We start from the raw sequence: 22387 nt of genomic DNA on the forward strand, positions 1-22387 counted from the left end.
TGAGGACAAAATGGCAGGGCAGAGGAGAGCCAAATGCAGGAACTTCAAAGGGAAAAGAGGTTTTACCCCAGGCAGATAAACTCATGGATTTGGAAGATCTGCAGAAGAAATTTTACCTCTGGGAGAATCAGGTCTTAGTCACCAGTGAGGCAGAGAAATAAAGGGTAGAAAGGTTAAAGACGTAGGAGTTTATTTTGCAATGGGATTACCCCCATGGAAGAATGGATTTCATCTATTCATTCAGGAAAGATATTTTTGGGGGGCTTACTATTCTAGAAACTGGGTATACAGAAGTAAACAAAATAAACTAATTTACAGCATCCATAAAGTTTTTACATTCTAGTTGGAAGGAGATAGAGGAAAATCACATAGATGATATTCAAATATACAGACATGCCTACCTACAATCCTCTTGGTGTTTTGCTAATTGTAGCAAAGTAATATTGAACATATACTGTATATTCATAAATTGCACATTATCTCACTAACTTGGATAAACTTAGTCTTTATTAGATGTTAATAGGAGTTGCAAAAGAAGAGAACTTGCAAAAAAAGAGAGAACTTTGTCAAAAGGATGTTTGGATTTATATGTTTAGAATAAGAGATGGTGGCTGGGCATGGTGGCTCACACCTGTAATTCCAGCACTTTGGGAGGCTGAGGCGGGAGAGTTGCTTGAGCCCAGGAGTTCAAGACCAGACCAGGCAACATAGGGAGATCTCATCTTTACAAATAAGAAAAAAGTTAGCTGGGTATAATGGAGCATGCCTGTAGTCCCAGAAACTCGGGAGGCTGAGGTAGGAGGATGGTTTGAGCCCAGAAGGTCAAGGCTGCAGTGAGCCATGATGGTGCCACTGCAATCCAACCTGGGTGACAGAGTGAGACCCTGTCTCAAAAAATAAAATAAAATAAAATAAAAAATAAAGAAAAGAAAAAAAACCCAAACAAAAAGAATAAGAATAAGAATAAGAGATGGCTGACCTGTACACAATATGCCAAGTGGTGTGTTGGCCAGTTTTTGCATTACTATGAAGAAATACCTAAGACTGGGTAATATATATAGAAAAGAGGTTTATTTGGCTCATGCTTCTGCAGGCTGTACAGGAAGAATGGTGCCAGCTTCTGCTTCTGGTGAGGCCTCAGGAAGCTTACAATCATGGCAGAAGGTAAAGGGGAAGTTGGAGTATCACACAGCGAGAGCAGGAAAAAGAGAGAGGGAGCAGGGACCACACACTTTTAAACAACCAGATTTCATGTGAACTCAGAGTGAAAACTCATTCATCACCAAGGGGGTGGTGCTAATCCGTTCATGAGAGATTCACCCCCATGATCTAAACACCTCCTACCAAGTCCTACCTCCAACACTGGATACTACATTTTATCATGAGATTTGGAGGGGACAAATATCCAAACTGTATCAGGTGGAGATGAGTTTAGTAAAGAAACATCCAGGCTGGGTGTGGTGGCTTACACCTGTAATCCCAGCACTTTGGGAGGCTGAGGCAGGCGGATCACAAGGTCATGAGTTCAAGACCAGCCTGGCCAACATGGTGAAACCCCATCTCTACTAAAAATACAAAAATTAGCCAGGCGTGGTGGCGGGCGCCTGTAGTCCCAGCTTCTCGGGAGGCTGAAGCAGGAGAGTGGCTTGAACCCGGGAGGCGGAGGTTGCAATGAGCTGAGATCACACCACTGCACTCCAGCCTGGGCGACAGAGCGAGACTCTGTCTCAAACAAACAAACAAACAAAACATCCAGCAGGGTAAATTGAAGGCACAAGATTTTGAGAGAAAGTGAAGAAGCTAAACTTGCTAAGGGGTGGCTCTATGCACTGGGGGAAGAGAGGGAACAGATATTGCAGGTAGCACTAGGAAGAGTCTGTCAGGCAGAAGACAGCACAGAGTTGCAGAGGTGGCTTTGAGAGAGTGGTAATCTGTGGAAGAGGTGCCTAATGACGGGAAAGCACAGATAATCCTGGAGACAAGATGAGGAAGGCTAGATAACTAGAAAGCATTGGGTCTTGAGTATTGATCTGAAATGGACAAGTGAATATAGTAAACTAAGATTTTTTTATATTCAAAAATGCTGCAGTCATAAAAAAGAATGAGTTCATGTCCTTTGCAGGGACATGGATGAAGCTGGAAACCATCATCCTCAGCAAACTAACACAGGAACAGAAAACCAAATACCGCATGTTCTCACTCATAAGTGGGAGCTAAACAATGAGAACACATGGACACAGGGAGGGGAACATCACACACCGGGGCCCGTTGAAGGGTAGGAGGAAAGGGGAGGGAGAGTATTAGGACAAATACCTAATGCATGCAGAGCTTAAAATCTAGATGATGGGTTGATGGGTGCAGCAAACCACCATGACACATGTATCCCTATGTAACAAACCTGCACATTCAGCACATGTATCCCAGAACTTAAAGTAAAAGAAAAAAAAATGCTGGAAGCCATTGCCCCAGATGCTGAGTTCTAAGCAGAAAACTTGCAAGTTAGAAGCCTGAGGACTCCAAGGTTAAGGCAGCACATGAATATATTCAGTTGCCTTCTCTCTAGACTCAAGTCCCTGCAGAAGTCTGGCAAAGATAGCCTGGTCTGATCAACTTCAGGATCTAAACACACCTCATTTACATAACTACTCACTTTAGGTTGTTTTCAGTTGCCTTCTAAGATAGAAAATGCTAAGGCTTCCCCAGGTTTCAATATTACTTGGTCATTTTTTTTTTCTAAGAATCCGACAGGTCAGTAGTTAGATGACCAAATGTTTGAAGAAAGAGTTACTGAAAGGTCATATGGTTGGATTGGTGCTTTAAGTTGAAGACTGTGTACATAATGGGTAGAATAAGAATTCCCGAATAATGGTTGTGATTGTGAAAATGGAAAATAGATGATAACCTTAAAGAATTTGTGAAGTTGAAGAAAGTGGAGCATTTGCTGGAAAGCACTTCCTCTAAAATTTGCATCACAAAGGAGTACTGGTCCTGCCTGACAGAGCAGCATTGACCTCCACCTGAAAGAGCAGCCTGACTCAGTGGGTCTCTGGTCCCCACACTGCAGTCACAGTGTGGACATTCTTTTGCAGTGTGTGGTAGCTCCCCCAGGGCAGTGGGCCTGAAGAGACTTGGGGGTAAGTGGTCAGGATTGCTTCCTGCAACAGTGAGAGGTCATGACTCATGGGCTCTGGATCCCCTCTGACTAACGATCTGCGACTGACCCTCTGCTTGTTCTCTAGCAGGTCCATTCAAGGCAGGAATTGTAATTTCCTAGGACACAATGCTAGGTGAAAGGGTTCATTGTGTCACCAAGAATGACACAGTAATTTAAGCCTGGGAATGCAATTTATTCAACCTCCTCATTTCCTAAATGAGTTCAGATTAGAACAATCTCTTAAAGAACAATTTTAGAAATGTTGATGTTTTTCTTTTTCTTTTTTTTTTTTTTATATAGGGGGTGGATGAGTGGGTAGGATGTAGGTGACCATGGAAAGAAAGGAGAGAAGGAGCCTTTCCATAACCATGACTTGAAATGACCGAGTCAGAAGGTTATGGCTGTTAGGAGGAGTTAGGACCAAGAAACATGCACTTTCTGCCAGTGGGGTCCAAAGTATTCTGCATATCTCAGACAAGTGCAAACCTGCCTTGCCTTTCTCTGTCTCCCTAGGAGGTAACTGTTTGTGTGACAAAGAGGGTTGTCAGTAATCCAGCAGACGCCCCCTTGTACTGCATTGAAATCCAGCACATTCCTCCCTACAGTAGGAAGGACAGACTGGGCTTGCTTTGGGGCTTATTAACCATCTTGAACTATTTTCCAAATGTTTTAGGTTCGAAAAAACCTGAATCACACTGGGCCACAGCCACTTTTTCTTCTTCACTATTAAGCCTATGTGTATTTTATGGGAAATATAATCCATATGTTTCTGATTCCTTTACACTTAACTCATCAAGCAGGATTTGTTAAAGCTATTTCATGCCCTGGATGCCTTTTGAGCTGTTTCCTTGTGACTTTCAAAGCCTTTTATTCTCCAGAAATAGGAAGTTACGTTTTATGAAATGTAAATGAGCTTGAACCCCCAAAGGTCTTATTTGGGTCAGAATTTGGAACACTTGGGATCAGTAAGAAGCATGCTCTATTCCACTCTTTCAGAGGAATTTCAGCTCAGGGAATATACACTTTTCAATGCATGAAATTGGCTAAACTTTAATTAAGATGTACTTGGGGGAAAAAAAAGCAAAAAATTTCATTGTAAGAGCACATATCATTAATGAAAAGGGGTAAATATTTCTGATTAAATAAAAGCTACCTCAGCTAAATTACCGTAAAATAAAATAAACCGAAACAACCAAATACATCTCCGAACATCATTAACTATGATCCTATTGCTAAATTGCTGTTTTAATTTTGTGGCCCTAAAGTGAATCTCCAGTAAATATTTTTTCCAATACCGCCCACCAGAACAATTAAAATAATTCTCCAGGAGCAAAGCTGTTTTCATGTCTTGGAGAAATATCCTGTTGTCTGAGAGCTCCTTTTCTTCAGCAGTAGAAATTTGCAATTAAAACAATTAAAGAAATGCATAATCTAAAAATTCTCTCCTCTCCTCTAATTCTAGGAAGAAATTCCGTGTTGAGTGTGACATAATAAAACAGGCTCAATTCCGAGCCTTTGCAATTGTTTCTTTTTCTGCCTGGATTAATCTTCCCTACAATCATGAATCTGTCTCCTCTGTTATCTCTTCACTGAGGCCGGCTCTAACTGTCTGGACTGAAGGAACTCTCCCAATTCTCTTTTTGTAACTCTCTACTCCATTTATCTGTTTTACATTTTTCACAGGAATTAGCATCATCTGCCATTACTTAATGTCATTTATGCACTTATATTTTCTTTTCTCAGTGAGAATCTAAACACATCCCTGTATCCCATTACTAAAACATTAGCTGACAAATGGCAAGCACTCAATCAATGTTTACTAAATTTAATTGCAACAATTTGTTCAACACCTATTGACATGTATTATGCACCAGGTTTTATGCTAGATATCAGAGATACAATGAAATATAAAACCAAGTTCCTGTTCTCAACAACCTCCCATCTTGAGGACAAAGAATATAAGTCAATTACTCTAGTGGTGTATGGTAATTTTACTGGGGTCCTAATCCAGACCCCAAGAGAGGATTCTTGGATCTCCTGCAAGAAAGAATTCAGGGAAAATCCATAGAGTAAAGTGAAAGCAAGTTTATTAAGAAAGTGAAGGAATAAAAGAATGGCTATTCCATAGACAGAGAAGCCCAGAGGGCTGCTGGTTGCCCTGGTTATTTGTTGATTATATGCTAAACAAGGGGTGGTGTATTATTTATGTCTCCCCTTTTAAAACCATATAGGGTAACTTCCTGATGTTGCTATGGCATTTGTAAACTGTCATGGTGCCGGTGCGAGTGTAGCGGTGAGGACAACCAGCAGTTGCTCTCGTGGCCATATTGGTTTTGGTGGGTTTTGGCTGGCTGCTTTACTGCAACCTGTTTTATCAGCAAGGTCTTTATGACCTGTATCTTGTGCCAACCTTCTGTCTCATTCTGTGACTTAGAATGCCTTAACCATCTGGGAATGCAGCCCAGTAGGTCTCAGCCTCATTTTACCCACCTCCTATTCAAGATGGAGTTGCTCTGGTTCACATGCCTCTGACAGTAAGATAAAGTTTGCTTGAGAAAAGTGAATTGAAAAAGCCTAGTTATTTTATTGCATAATTAGAATAAGAGGTATCAGAAGCACACTTATCAAAGCTACCAGATAGGAATTAACTTCTTCTAGGATAAAATACATTGTTGTATTTATCATCCTAACGTAGTTTGGAAAAAGCCTACTTTATTGTGCAATACAAATCAAGACTTAAGAGAAACCGTAGAGGATACTGGTTAAGGGAACTTAAACAATTTTTTTTTCTTGATTTTATAGGTAGGTTTTCAAATGGGAAATGAATTGTTTATGTTCATTTGCAAAGTGAAGAGAAGAGAAAGAAAAGGCACTAAGGCTAGACTCACAAAAGTCGAATTCTCATGTGAAGTCCAGCCTCGTGGCTACCCATAAAGCAGTGGCATTCCAGGTTTATCAAAGCCTGAAAATAAAATACAACTATCCAGAATGTATTGGTAAGAGAAGATGTTAATCTTGATCCTCAGGTTCAAATAGAAAAACACCTTCCAAGTTGAAACTCTTCCCTGCCTTTTCAAGCCAGAAGAGTCAACATTGGTGTCTATACAACTTGATTGAATAATTGACAACTCTCATCTCCACGCTTTGCCCTTTAGATTTTATCACACACCTTGCCAAACCAGCGTCTTGGGAACGTGGACACCACAAACTTTTAAAAATGGAAATATGTGGACTCCCATAGAAGATGTGTTACAAGCACGTAAAATTGACTAAAAGCTTTCTGAGAACAGAAACCAAGTTGGAGCTCACCTTTCTCGCATCTCTATCCACAGTAATTCCTACTCAAAGTCAGTTAAGAAGACAATTTAATTGCCAATTACACCTGTAGTGACTTTCATTAGTGTCTTTTCTCACCTGTAAGAGGTCACTTGTATTATTTTTAGTATATTTGGAAATGAAGGCATAGAAACATACACCAGGCTTCCAGGTTACTTGGCGACAAGGTTTTTTTTCCTAAAATTTCTAGGACTAGCCTACCTCCATGTCTGTAATGGGGGTAACATCAGCATGAATGGAAGAGTAAAGATTTCTAAAAATCTGCTTCTCTATAAAAACAATAAGAACACTGGCAAAATTTCCAAAATCAGCTTTTCCAGACCTGGGAAACCTTGCAAAAATCCAAGGAGCATTTACTCAGAAAAAACCCAGCTGCATCTCTTGGAAAAACAGCAATCTATGTGCAGTTGTAAGTTACCCTGTGAAATCCTCTCCTCCAGGATTTACAGCAGCATTGAAAACATAGCCCTGCAATCATGGTGACAACCAGCAGCCTTGAAACCACTAGAAGGGGAAGAATGAGTGTGGAGCTCCCCTAAACCCCAATCCCTGAGCTTTATTTGATTCTGTAGGGCAGTACCCTGGAAGTCCAATTGACAGCATTTGTTTTTATTTGACCTCACTCAAAGCTTGGCCAGTGTGAAAGGCCTTTTTCTCAAGGCATTTGTTGAAAACAATCAGCAGTAATTACTCATCATTGCAGATGCCTGAGGCATTGATAACAGTTGGGCCAAACAAGGAGCTGAATAAATATCTTAAAAAGAAAAGCTGGAAAATGAGGTATCCGTGGAGATTTGGAAGACCTCCAACATATTTCTGAGACTCTAGAAGGCAATAGGTCTACATAGAATTTTGTAAATTTCCAGAAAATTTCTTAGAAAGTCTGAGTTCTCACTTCTGGCTAACTTGGAGACTCTATGCAAGCAGGAAGTGAAGATTAAGTCAGAGTTGTAAAATGCCAAAGTGAGCTGCAATGACTATACTAATATCAGAGTGAGCTGTAATGACTATACTAATATCAGACAAAATGTGCCTTAAGACTAACTGTCATTAGTGACAAAGAAGGATACTTTTTAATGATAGAAGAGTTAATCAAGAAGACATACTAGATATAAACATATATGTACTGAACAACAGAGTTCCAAAATGCATGAGGCAAATACTGAGAGAATTGAAGGAAGACATAAATAGTTCAACATTAATAGTTGGAGACATTGATATTTCACTTTTAATAATGGCTAGAAGAACTGGACAGAGACCAGTAAAAAATAGAATGTCTGAATAGCAAAGCTAGAAGAGATCTATGTAGTTAGCACCCTACCCAACAACTTGAGATTACATTCTTCTCAAGTGCAGAAGGTACATTCCCCAGGATGAATCATATGTGAAGCCATAAAATGTCTCAATACATGTAAAAAAATTAAAATTATACAAAGCATATTCTCTGATCATAAGAAAATGAAATGGGAAGTTAATAACAAAAGGAAATTTGGAAAATTAAACAACACTCTTAAATAACCAACACTCTTAAATAACCAAAAAGCCAAAAGAGAAAACATAAAGATAAAGAAAATAAATTATTTTTACAAATGAAAACAAAACCACAACATACTAAAACTTACAGAATACAGCTATTACTGTCATTTAGAAGGAAGTTGATAGTGGTAAATGCCTATATTAAGAAATAATAAAGACCTCAAATCAATAGCCTGATTTTCTCCTTTTAGAAGCTAGTAAAACAAGAGCAAATTAAATGCAAAGTAAACAGAAAGAAAGAAATGATAATGATTGAAGTAGAAGTAAATAAAATAGAGAATAGAAAAACAATAGAGGACATAAATAAAATCAGAAGTAGGTTATTTGGAAAAATCAACAACATTGACAAAGTTTATGTAGGCTGACCAAGAAAAACAGGGAGAAATTGTAAATGATCAAAATCAGGTATGAATGGGAGTACTTATTACTGAACCTAGAGAAATAAAAATAATATAAGCAGTTGTATGTCAACAAATTCCTGGAAAGACAAAAACTACCTAAACTGACTTGAGAAGAAATAGAAAAGCTAAATATACTTATAACAATAAAGTGACTATAAGTAATAAAAAATTTTTCACAAGAAAACCCTGGGACATGATGACAAGAATGACTGATGAATGCTACCAATGTTTAAAAAAGAGTGAACATCAATCCTTCACAACCTCTTTCAAGAAATATAGGAGGAGGAGACATTGCCCAGCTCCTTCGATGAGGGCATTATACCAAATACCAAAACCACACAAAGCATCACAAGGAAAAAAACTGCAGACCATATCCCTTATTAATATAATTACAGAAATACTCAACAAAATACTAGCAAACCAATCCAGCAACATATAAAAAAGATTGTATGACATGATCAAGTGAGATTTATCTCAGGAATGTAAGGGGGATCACAAAATGAAAATCAGTATGTAATAGGACAAACTAATAAAATAAAAGAAAACTTCTTTACATGGTCATCTCAATTGATGCAGAAAGAACACTTGGCAAAATCCGACAACTTTTTATGTTAAAAAAAAAAAACACAAAGAAAACACTCAAACTAGGAAGAGTAAGGAACTTCCTCACTCTGATAAAACTTCTGATTAACATCATACTTCATGAAAAAAGAATGAAATCTTTTTCCCAAGTATCAGAAACAGACAAGGATTATCTACTCTTGTCACTTCTATTTAACATACAGAAAGTTTTAGTAAGGGTAATTAGGCAATTTTTTAAAAGCATCCATTTTAGAAAGGGTAAATAAAACTGTACTTGCAGACAACATGATCTTGTATATAGAAAATTCTAAGGTATCTAATAAAAGGCTATTAGAGGTAATAAATGAGTCCAGAAATGTTGCAGGATACATCACTATATGAAAATCAGTTGTGCTTCCATATAATAGAAATGAATAATTCAAAAATGAAATTAAGAAAATAATTCCATTTATGACAACATTAAAAAGAATAAAATGATTAGAAATAAATTAAGCAAAGAACTGTAAAACTTGTTTACTGAAAACCATAAAACATTGTCAAAATACATTAAATAATACCTAAATACATGGGCAGATGTCTTGTGTTCATAGATTAGAAGAAAACATTTTTAAGATGTCAATACTTCCCAAATTGATCTATAGATGATATACAATCACTCTGAAGATCCTAGCTACCATTATTTTTAGAATTTGTCAAGTGAATCCTCAAATTTATATGGCAAGGCACCCTGACTAGACAAAAAATCTTGAAAAAGAAGAACAAAGTTGCAGAAATCAAACTTCCCAATTTCAAAACTTATTACAAACTACAATCTAAAAAAGGAAGTGGTAGCATAATGAAAGACATACAAATCAATGGAATGATTTTAAAGCCCAGAAATAATCCTTTTTATTTATGGTCAATTTTTGACAAGAGTGCCAAGATAATTCAATGAAGAAAGAATAGATTTTTCAAAAAAATAGCTCTGGGATAAGTTGTACTCCTACCTTATGTCGTGTATTAGTCTGTTCTTAACGCTGCTAATAATAATAAAGACATACCTGAGACTGGGCAATTTATAAAGGAAAAGAGTTTTAATAGACTCACAGTTCCACATGGCTGGTGAGGCCTCACACCATCATGGCAGAAGGCAAAGGAGGAGCAAAGGCACATCCTACGTTGAGGCAGGCAAAAGGCTTGTGCAGGGGAACTTCCATTTATAAAACCATCAGAACTCGTGAGACTTACACACTATCACAAGAACAGTTTACAGAAAACCGCCCCCGTGATTCAGTTATCTCCATGTGGCCCCACATTGACACGTGGGGATTATTGCAATTCAAGGTGAGATTTGTGTGGGGACACAGCCAAACCACTTCATACCATATACAAAAATTAACCCCAAATGTATCAAATACCTAATTGTGAAAGCTAAATTTATTTAACTCTTAGGAAAAAAAGTATAAATCTTTTTGACCTTGGATTAGACAACTGTTTTTTAGATATGATACCAAAAGTTCAGGCAACAACAACAACAAAAATAGATGAATTGGACTTCATTAAAATTGAGACTTTTGTGTTTCAAAGGACATCATCAAGACAGTGAAAAGGCAACCCACTGAAGAGAAGAAAATATTTGCAAATTATGTATATCAAAAGGGACAAACATCCAGAATATGTGAAGAATTCCTGCAACTCAACAATAAAAATATAAAAATCCCAATTTAAAAATAGACAAATGGACAAAGTATTTGAATAGATATTTCTACAAAGAAGATATATAAATGGCCAATAAACATGAAAAAGTGTTCAACATCATTAGTCAGTAGGGAAATGCAAATCAAAACCATAATGAGACACCCCTTCAAACCCACTAGAATGATTATAATTGTTTTTTTAAAAAAGGAAAATAACAATTGTTGGTGAAGATATAAAGAAATTGGAACTCATATATTGCTGGTGGAAATGTAAAATAGTACAGCTGCTATGGAAAACACTTTGGTGGTTCCTCAAAAATTTAAATATGAAGTTACCAGATGATTCAGCAATGCCACTCCTAAGTATATATCCAATAGAACTGAAAAACATGTCAATGCAAAAATTTGGACATGAATATTTGTAGCAACATTATTTATATAGCCAAAAAATCTAGAAAGAACTGAAATGTCCATCAATGGATGAACAGATTAAAAAAATGTGCTATGTCCATACAATGGAATTATTCAGTCATAACAAGAAGTACTGATACATGCTGCACCATGAACGGACCTTGAAAACATTGTGCTAAGTGAAAGAAGCCAGGCACAAATGGTTGTACATTCTGAGTCCACTGATGTGAAATCTCCAGAATATTCCAACCCTTTGAGACAGAAAGATTAATGTTTGTTAGGGGTTGAGGTAGGGGAGAATGGGGAATTACTGCTCATGAGTACAATGCTTATTTAGGGGGTGACGGAAACTTTCTGGAATTAGACATTGGTGTTGGTTGCAACATTTTGTGAAAATACTAAAAAACACTAAACTATATAGTTTAATGAGTGAATTTCATGGTATGTGAATTATATCTCAAAAATGTAACTTGTCAATTACTCAAAAGCTTTCAGGCTTGGGAGTAAGAGCTTTTTTTGCATACTTTGGTTCATACTATTGTTATTCTGACATAATGCAGGAAATTTTTGTCATGACGCCTCCTAGAACAATTCTTTTGTTAATGACTCAATTCCCATTGGAGAACTATTAAAGAGGAAATGAAAAATGATGTGTTTTATTTAAGAACTAATACTACTCATTATTCATTGTCTTCTTTCTGGATTTTCTCAGTGCTTGAAACATGAAAGACAGAGAATTGACCAGAAGCAAGCATCCTTAGAGTGAGGTCGTCATATTTGAGAAATGTGCTACAGGGATCTAGGTATGGTGTTCTTTCAAGACTCAGCCTCTGCAGTCTTGAGAAAGGGCTGGCATATGTTTTGAGAAGAAAATGTGTAGATAGCTTTTTTTGTTTTGTTTTTGTTACTTTACCAGCAATATTTATTTTTTGGAACCAGAAATATATAGGTTGACATGTAATGCCATCTTAAAGATCATGATGAATGATGAGCTACTGGGAAAAGAAGGCTTTGGTGTCAGCTATTTGGCAGACTAGAGAGCTCCCAGCCAGCAAAGATGGAGTTTGGAGTTCTGCAAAAAGAATAGAGTAATTTTGATCTTGTTAGGATCGGATCAAAAACAATTGTCTTTTTGATCTGTGTTTTCAAAGTATTCATATGTAAAAAATTATCTGTAATAATAAGACATACTAAAAGGGGCATTATTCATTGCATATATAATCTGGAATAGCATCTTTAATGCTTCTATGACATTTTTAATGTTGTTTAATGTTTAACTTTTAATAAAAAAGGAAAATTCATATTTGACCTTAAAATGCATTAGAATATATAACAATTTAAGCAGCAGATTTTTTTCATTGTTTTTTCTTTATATAATTAAGTTATATCAAGTTTGTGTAGGATGAGGCCATTATCTTCTAATGCTGGAAGGCCAAGTGGTAAAAAACTTGTGGTATTATTCTACTAAGAGGATGTTGCATATAGATAATTGACAAATGATTGCATTTGATGTCTATTTAGTGATGACATAACAATAATGAAAATATATAATAATACAAGGATAAATTAATAATGATGATATCCATTTTCTCTTTTTGGTGAAGCTTACTTACATTTGCGTAAAATTTTATAATTGAATTCTGGCTGTATATAGCATCCTTTGTCATCCAACTTTGACCAAATAGGGTCAGGTTGCTGGGGCTGTTATCTCTCATACAATTGTATGTTTGCAACTAAGTATTATTTTCTGCTATGATCATGATATTTGAATGACTAATATGCACTGTGTACTGAGAATATAATAATGAGCAGTTAGATATCATCTATGCATTTAGGTGTTAAACTCTATGGGATAAACAAACAACCAAGAAATTCCAAAAAAAATTTAGATTAGAGTGATCACAGGAGAAATATAGAATCCTAGAATGTGAGGCAGCTATAAGATTTACCCAAGATGAGCCTGGCAAGTAAGGCAGAACCCTGAATAATCAGAGTTTTAAAAACCAGGTCGAGGAGTTTAGACTTTGTTCCAAGGACTAGCAGAAACCATTAAAGAGTTTTAGGTAGGAAATGGTATAATTAGACTTGCAGTTTTAAAAGGAGACACTGTTTGTATGTGTTGTAATAACATAATTTATTATCCAGATCAGGACAGTTTGGAGAATAAAAAGTGGTGTCGTTGCTAATTAGGCTGAGACTACAGGTATTAAAACTCTTGCTGCCCTGGACAACCTAGGACATACAGTCACCCTATTTACAGGGAACTGCAATGGAATTAGACTGGTACATGAAGAAAAGTTAGGAAAGAAGATGATAATTTTAACTATGATGAGACAGTCAATAGAGAAAGAGTTAGACAAATATGATAGTTACTCAGGAAAATGAACATAAAAAGTTGGTCATGGATTGAATGTGAAAAAGGACAGAAGGTTAAGAAATCTACCAGGCATCTGTCTTGTAAAACTGAATGAGTGCTGGAGACATTTACTGAGATGGGGGAATGCTGGATAAGTTTTAGAGAGAAGGTGATAGTTTTAGATGTGTTCACGTTGAGCTGAAGATAACCATTAGGCACCAGTATCAGGATTTACACAAGCTGGTCCTTCACATAAGCAGCTGCCATCTGAGGTGGTAGCTGGCCTGCAGTGACGGTGTGGGCTGTGGAGCACTAGCCATCACCCACGTATCTCTAGTACACTTATGGTTCTAGAAATATCAAGCACTCACTGTATTCCCCACTCATCCTGATTGTGTGGCTCAAAGACTAGAAATGTAGTCTAATTCTGGATTTTCACCCTGATTTATCTGGAGAAATGCCTTAAGAACTCCTCCCAAGCAAGATGTTTGGAGATGTCTCGTGTGAAGGGTGGTTAAAAAAAGTTTTACAAGCTGCCCTTTTGGGATCTGACAGTCCTGATAAATTAAGAGGCAGTATGCTTGATGATCAAAAGTGGTAAGAACTGATGTTGATGGATGGTGCATTTTGCCTTGGATACAATCAACTCTGCCATAAAACCAGTAAAGATTATTACCGTTTCTCAGGGAAGAAGTAATTTAAGATTCAATATAGGAAGTAAAATATAATTTGAATACTACAGGCTAAAAAATAATTGTGTGTGTGTGTTAGGTGGAACTTCACTTTTCATTATATACACAAAAGCCCCTGTAGAAGCGACTCCACTGTCTTGTTTTTATCACTTATTCTAGGTAAATTTGGCTCTCGAATCTTTTAATTTAAGTCCATTTTGTATTTTGAAATCAAAGATGAACAGAACTCAAGTACACATGTGTAGGTTTATTCACTTGGAAGGTGATGTGAAATATATCAAGAATATTATATGTACTTTCTTATACAAGATATCCAGCTTTGTTTTGTTTATTTTTTATCTCTCATTTTTGGGTGACCCAATTTTCTTCAGCCCTGACCTCTGCACTGATGGAGCATTCAAAACTTGAAAGAAACTGCACAAATATTGTGAACATGCATGTGTATGTGTGGATCTTTGAGTTGCCACAACCTTCTATGTAGGGCAAACATTATTATTCCTCATGTTTAAAAAAATGAAAAAAAAGTGATATGATTGTGAATTGTTGAAGTTCTAAAATTAACTAAGCAAAGGACAGTTAGAAGGGCAATTGTCCCTGTCTTTTTTATGAAACACAGCTTTGAGATCAGAGGCGTTTGTTCAGAGTGTTTCCAAAACCCAAGTGTGGATCTCGTTCACATGTGTTTAGCAAATCTGAGTGGCTGAACTTGGGCATTGCAAGAGCTCCCTTGGTCCCCTCCGCATACTCCACTGGGATGTACGTAATACAGCTGTACTCACCTTGAGGTTGAAATAGGTGTAGAGCTGATGAGTTGGAGAAAAAGTCCCCAGCATTCCAGAATTAGATTTATCTCTTATCACTTTGCTTAAAGTATGCAGGTGTTTGAGGGACTTTGAGAATTATAATACTATTGCTTCCTTTCATATTAATAACAGAAAAGCTTTTTATTATAACAATTTATAATATTACCTTGCTCTAAATTACTAGAAATATTTGCCATAATCTCATTCCTTTTTCATGGAAAAAATGTGTAGGATTATTTATTAATACTTCTAAGCTTCTCAAACAAAAAAATTTCCAATTTGTTTAACTCTGATTCATGTTTCATAGATCTGAAAAACTGTAGGGCTGACTCAAAGCTATTTTTAAATGTCCATATCTTCAACAATGACATTTATGAAAAATGAGCATCTGTTGTAAAATCTGCAACATGAAGATAACTTCCAAGGTTCTTTCCAGCTCCATAGAAATTCTATCAATATTTTAATTCATGGGATCTGACAGTCCTAGGGTTTTACTTGATAAAACTATTAAATACCTGAAATATCAAGAAGTAAACTTCTCTTTCTCTCCTTTATTTTTTAATTTTTATTTTTTTGCTGTTATCATTGGATGCTAGAAATAAAGTATTTTTGTTTCCTTAGTCTTGCAAAGTGGAAAGTTTTAAAATAAAGAAGTCAGGCCGGACACAGTAGCTCACACCTGCAATCCCAGCACTTTGGAAGGCCAAGGCGGGCTGATCACTTGAGGTCAGCAGTTCGAGACCAGCCTGGCCAACATGGTGAAACTCCACCTCCACTAAAAATACAAAAATTAATCGGCATGGTAGTGCACACCTGTGATCCCAGCTACTTGGGAGGATTAAGCAGGAGAATCTCTTGAACCCGGGATGCAGAGGTTACAGTAAGCCAAGATCATGCCATTACACTTCAGGCTGAGCAACAGAGCAAGACTCCATCTCTAAATAAATAAATAAATAAATAAATAAAATAAAAAAGTAAATGCTTTGAAAAGAAGAATCCTAAATGATCTAGTCTTGGAAATTATAATTGGTTAATTAAAATTGGAAGGTGCTGTGTTTGGTCACTTGTCCTTGTAGAGACACAGCCAATGAAGCAGATGAAAAAAAAAATTCTCTGGCCTCATACTAATGGTATTTCATTCATAAAAAGAAACTGTGCCCTGAGATTTAATTGAGTGGTTCCAGGGCCATCCCAGCAGAAAATCAGCTGGTTGGGCTTCTATATAAACACGATGACATGTTGAGGGCGGTGTTTACTTTTTCATAATTAAAGCAAATTAGGAATTCCATTATATTTCTGCAGTGATTTCTGACAGCAGCATGCCCTGGGAAATGCTCATGGTACTTCTCGAGTAAGGCTTTCCTCCATGCCACATTCATTTATTCCCTTCAGTTTTAAACTCATGCCATGCTCTAAGTATTGAAGCCGGCTCTGAGACCTTGGTTTTTCAGGATCGTTTAAAAACAAGACTGGAGGACCCAGCGGAATTCAGACCAACTATTTGTGATGATGTTTGATGTTTTCAGCCTTGGTAGTGGTTCTCTCGAGACAGACACTCTGTTTTCTTTCCCTTCTTCAATTCTGTCAACTTTCATAATATTGAGGCAAAACCTCCAGTTGAGTACCCAGTTTAGCAACGAGTAATCTTTTGCAGGGACCCACACTATTAACAGAAACAATTAAGAAGCCAATGAAAATACATCAACTGCACAGCAAAAGCAGGCACCTGTCATGCATGGTGAAAGGCTGTTATTGAGCTTTAATTTGTCACAGAGCTGTAAAACCTATAAGGGCTTTGTTTTTCATTAATGATACTCTTTTTTTTTTTTTTTTTTTTGAGACAGAGTTTCGCTCTGTTGCCCCGGCTGGAGTGCAGTGACGCGATCTTGGCTCACTGCCAGCTCCGCCTCCTGGGTTCAGGCCATTCGCCTGCCTCAGCCTCCCAAGCAGCTGGGACTACAGGCGCCCACCACCGTGCCTGGCTAATTTTTTGTATTTTTAGTAGAGACAGGGTTTCACTGTGCTAGCCAGGATGGTCTCGATCTCCTGACCTCGTGATCCACCCGCCTCAGCCTCCCAAAGTGCTGGGATTATAGGCGTGAGCCACCACACCTGGCCAATGACACTCCTATTCTATATTTTAAAACAAGCATTCAGAGGCCAGAGGTGTGTGAGTTTTGATTTCTTTTTAATAATGCCCATTGTACATTTATGTAATAGCTGTTAAGAAGTTCTCAAAATTCAATGCCATTGCACACTAAAATTCTGTTTAATGAGCTCCACATTTAAGAAAAAAATGTATAGGAAGCTCATTAAAATGTTGTTCATTTCCAAATTCACAGTCACATTTTATTGTCTTGACCTTTTCTTTAACTTATAATTTCAAGGCTAGATTTTAAATGCCAGAAAACTTCCTTCAAGGAATCTTATACTCAGGGGATCTCCAACTCGTTGCCAATAAGAAGAGTTCACATAAAGACACAGGAGTTCAGATAAAGTTACACGAGGTTTAGAAAAGTATTTAAATTTTTCCATGTTCCTCTAAACTGAAACTGGACTCTCGGTCTTGATGAGCTAATATCTAAAGACAATGTCAAGTTTACAAAAGAGGATGTCTTTTGTAAATGAGACTTCTAGAGGCAGAAAATGAAGAATTTGACACATTCTGAAGCCTTCTAAACTAAAAGGAAAGAACAGGTCTGTGACTGTAGCAAGAACTGGGTTGTTCTGGAAACCTTGATATTTTAAGAAAGTGGAAGTCAGGTGTTTATCTGATATGTGTTATTATCAATATCTCCAAGAAAATTCAAAGTGCAAATCATATATTAAAATCAAAACTTGAATGTCAACTCTAGGTATAGGTATAAGGGATTTTCAAAGGCCTTCTCTCTTTTTCTTCTAACTGCTTGATTGTAGCTCAGCTCATGCATTGGAAAAACGGAACAGGAAGTGAATTCATCTCCTGAATTGTAACAGGAGATGAAATTTTGCTCAATTAGATTTGTAATTGTTGTAGCCTTTAGCAGTTCTTGTGAAGATAATGGCAGGGAAAAAGACTGAATGGAATTTTTCAGACTTTATTTTCTTCATTGTGCTCAAGTGTGTCTTATGTGTCCAAAGATAATCAAGAATTGGCTGTAAATAAAATTCAGTCTCAGGGAAAGATATCCCTCTCCTCTCCCAAGTCCCAGACCACCTGTTCATGCAGTCATGGAATTTCTCCTTTGCTAAAATGAGCTTTATATAGTCAAACATCTCATAAAACGGGAGAGGGGCCTGTGAAATAACAAGAGAGAGTATTTAAAGGGTCTGACTTACAGAAATGCGCCCAGATGAGTTTGGCCAATTGGGGTCAGTTAAGCCTCCCCTGACACCAGCCATTAGTAATATTTTCCATGCACTAAGTAAAACAATGGAAATTCATCACATCTGGTTGAGCCTCCGATACCTATGCAGCTTGTAATGGTTTTTGCAATCTTGATATGAAACAGCACCGTGGCACTCAACGATAGATTGTTAGTGAACAAAGAAGGCGCACTTGTTCCAAAACAATGAAGAGTTGCTTATTACCATTTCCCTTAGATGCCTCCCTCTGGTTCATGTTGCTAGAGCATTTCATCTTGATCCAAAGAGAATTTGGGGTTATTTTCCTCCTCTACTTCTTCCACTATCTTTAGAGCAATCAGCAGTAAACCTCTAGAGAAAGAAAAAAATCATTCTGTATTTCTTCTGGGGCACCACGCTTTCTTATTGAAAAGTTTTGGTTGGCTGGATAAGTTTCTTTGAAGGTAAAGAAAAAGAGCTTCGAAAGATTGATGAATTCAAGAAAAATATTTGCCACCTTAAAGATCTTGTTCTTACCTTACCTTTTCTTTAAGTACTTGAGATTTAGAAAAAGGACATCCAGCATACCTGAATTGTCCTTAAGCCATGTACTTGGTGTTAATACTTAAGAATGATGTTTTAAAATCCCAATGTATCCACCATTGTTCTCTTTGAGTAGAATCAATAAATAAGTTTCTTATAGGTTACAGAAACAATAGCTCAAAGAGGCAGAGTCTATGTCTATCTTGTTCACCATTTCCAACACTCATCAAGCCACGAGGAGACACTCAATGCATGTTTGTTAAATGCCTGACTGTTACCTAAGTTTTCTTCCTCTGAAAACAACTATATTTGTAGGTTGTAGTGTTAAGGCACTCAATATCACATTGCCAATGTGAAGGATATAGGACTAGGAGTCAAAAGTCTTATTGCTAGTTCTAAATTTGTAGTAATTACAGTAATAATAATAAACATTTATTAAGAGCTTAAAATTATCATGCATTATCATGCATTAACTCATTTTTTACCCATAATGTTATAAAGCAGGTATCTATACTAGCAACTAAATGTTTGGAAAGCAGAAATTGAGGCATGGAGAAGTTAATCATTTTGCTCTAAATCACAGAGCTAGTAAGTGGTGAAGTCAAGCTTTTAACCCAGAGCTTTTGTTCTAAATATCATGTTTTGCAGGTAAAATAGTTGTGTTTTGCTAAACTAATCACTTTGCACTTTAGTGGCTACCTTTATGAGATTAGCATAATCTTACCTACCTTAGAAGAACAGTACAGATGGGGGCTTCAAACTGAATATTTATGGGTACATTTCCCAATATAAATATGTATGAGATAGTTTACTGTTTCCAGGATGCTTACATTACCATCAGATGTCACAGGACTTGGGGGCCAAGATAGAAAGGATTGAGATCTCCCTTTTACCATAGTTCAAATTCACATTGTTCTGGGGACAAATGATATTCTTCAATAAAACTGAGGAATCTTTGTGGCATAAATTCTTGGAGCAAAGTAACATACATAAAATGTTTCTGTTTGTAAAAAAAAAAAGAAACCTCTCATATGTTAAGTTTTTATTTTTAGTTTCCATCTAGACCAGTAATTTTCCATTTCCTTCTTAGGAAGATTTTCTTAATGCACTCACACATACACACACCCCTGTACACACTCACATGTACACACATGTACATTCACACGCACAGATTCTCATGCGTACTCACCCAGAGGCATATATACACACATGTCCCTGTGACAGGGTTACAATGTGCCTGATTGCTTGTTGGTGGCAGATGGTGATAGAACATGGTATTTCTGAAGACATGCCCAAGGTTTCCAGGTGGTCAGAGAAAATTCCATAGTTTTATCTTCTGAGGTCTTTGAGTTAAGGAGGGGAATTTTTATTTTGTTTCCTTTTAGCAACAGATAAAGAGAATAATACAATTTCAGGGACTGACATAAATTAATCCTTAAGTCTGATGTATTTGGGAATGATTAAAATGATGGTATTTAAGGACACTACTGATGTTTTTGTCACACTTGTATTGGTGAACTTTTACTCAATTTCATTATGAATTATCGAGATGTTGTGATACCAGTTTGAAAATATGTGTGTGTGTATGCATGCATGCGTGTCCTAATCCTCTTTGACTTCTTCAAATGGTGGACAAGTAGTCCCTCATTGAGACTGTCACATAACCTACAGAAAATATTAAATTAGCTCTATAGCAAACATTAAGCATACAAGCAGGGCAAACTGATCCCAGAAAATCCTTTGTGACATGGATTGTAAAATTGCACTTACCTCGGCCAGGTGGGGTGGCTCACACCTGTAATCCCAGCACTTTGGGAGGCCAAAGCAGGTGGATCACTTGGGGCCAGGAGTTTGAGACCAACCTGGCCAATGTGCTGAAACACTCTCTACTAAAAATACAAAAAATAACAAAATAAAAATAACCAGGCATGGTGGCATGCACCTGTATTCCCAGCTATTTGGGAGGCTGAGGCAGGAGAATCGCTTGGGCCCGGGAGGCAGAGGTTGCAATGAATGCAGATTGTGCCACAGCAGTCCATGCTGGGCAACAGAGTGAGATTCTATCTCCAAAAACAACAACAACAACAAAAACGCACTCACCTTATGTATAGTTACGATGCCTTATTTTTTTCTCCCTGAAACTAGCAAGCAAAAATAGGATGTCCTTCTCCATTTGGGCAACAGCCTTTCAAAGGTCCATGGCCTTCATCTTGTGTCCCGATTTCTCTTCTTTCTCAGTGCCTACCCACTTTTCCTGGGATAGGTGATTTTCTTCTTCTCCAGGACTGGCTGTCATATAGCATGGGAAGATTTACTAACTGGCGTCTAAGGAAAAGACAGCAATGTGTATTAAAATAAGTCAGTATAAATGAGTTTATGTACATAAATGAGTTGAACATAATCTTCACTGTTGAATGATGACATAATTCCCTTTCCTTGATTGACAAAACTTCAGGACTGTAGACTTTTTTTGCTAGCTCAATTTGATCAATCAATATTTAAGGACACACAGTGCCAAAATCAGCATCTGTGAGTGTGTGTGTGTACACATGTGTAGCAGTTGTGTGGTGTGAGTAGGGTGGACATTAATAATTCATATTGTAAGTGGGTGCCCTTTCATTCTGGTTGCCTTTCAAGGCTTTTTTTTGTTTGTTTTTCAAAGACTTATTTTAATACACATTGCCATCCTAGCCTTTGACGCCAGTTAGTAAATCCTCCCAGGACTTACCTTCAACATCAGTTTTCTTAGCTTCTATCAATAATATCCTCACATAAAGGCTTGTTAAAGATTCAAATTGTGGCCGGGCACGGTGGCTCACACCTGTAATCCCAGCACTTTGGGAAGCCGAGGCGGGCGGATCACAAGGTCAGGAGTTTGACACCAGCCTGGCCAATATGGTGAAACCCCGTCTCTACTAAAATTACAAAAATTAGCCGGGTGTGGTGACGCATGCCTGTAGTCCCAGCAACTCGGGAGGCTGAGGCAGGAGAATCTCTTGACTCCGGGAGGTGTAGGTTGTAGTGATCCAAGATCTCACCACCGCATTCCAGCCTGGGTGACAGAGTGAGACTCCATCTCAAAAAAAAAAGACTCAAATGATGGTGTTTGGAGGACCAGGAGTAGCACAGAGAGGCTGTGAGTGCCAGGGCTGGGAATCAGGAGCTCATGCCCTACTCTGCATATCCCTATGAGTATTTGCAAGTCCCACAGCCATTCCAGTCCTCAATAAAATCAGGATACGGGAAAACAAGTCTTGATGATTATTTCTAGTTTTAACAATCTGTGAATCTAAGCTTTAAAGCAGTATATTCAGAATGTGAGATATTTCATTCTCCTTAAACTTGACTGTTATCTATAGATAAGGCAGGTTGAAATCCACGAGAAGTAGGTGTGCCCAAACACCAGTAAATACAGAGTCTGATGAGATAGGCTAATTAAGCATGTAGACAGAAAAAAGTCACCTTGAGTGTGGTCAGATTTTTAAAAATATACATAATTTAGCCACTTCATGGTCTTGTTTAGTCACTGATTTAGTTACTGTGTTTTTTGTACTACCTAGTACAAGAAAGAAG

The 22387-nt window shown here is 37.4% G+C and overlaps 1 long non-coding RNA gene across 1 annotated transcript in view; it reads left to right on the forward strand.

Moving 5' to 3' along the window:
• Positions 1–22387, forward strand: part of LOC103892888 (uncharacterized) — a 307678-nt gene that overhangs the window by 271650 nt on the left and 13641 nt on the right. Inside the window, exon 5 of the long non-coding RNA XR_657057.4 lies at positions 11809–11899. This is a non-coding gene — a long non-coding RNA (uncharacterized LOC103892888). The remainder of the gene's footprint in view (positions 1–11808; positions 11900–22387) is intronic.

The sequence above is a fragment of the Pongo abelii genome, chromosome 19 (genome assembly GCF_028885655.2).
Source record: "Pongo abelii isolate AG06213 chromosome 19, NHGRI_mPonAbe1-v2.0_pri, whole genome shotgun sequence".
NCBI classification, from domain to species: domain Eukaryota; kingdom Metazoa; phylum Chordata; class Mammalia; order Primates; family Hominidae; genus Pongo; species Pongo abelii.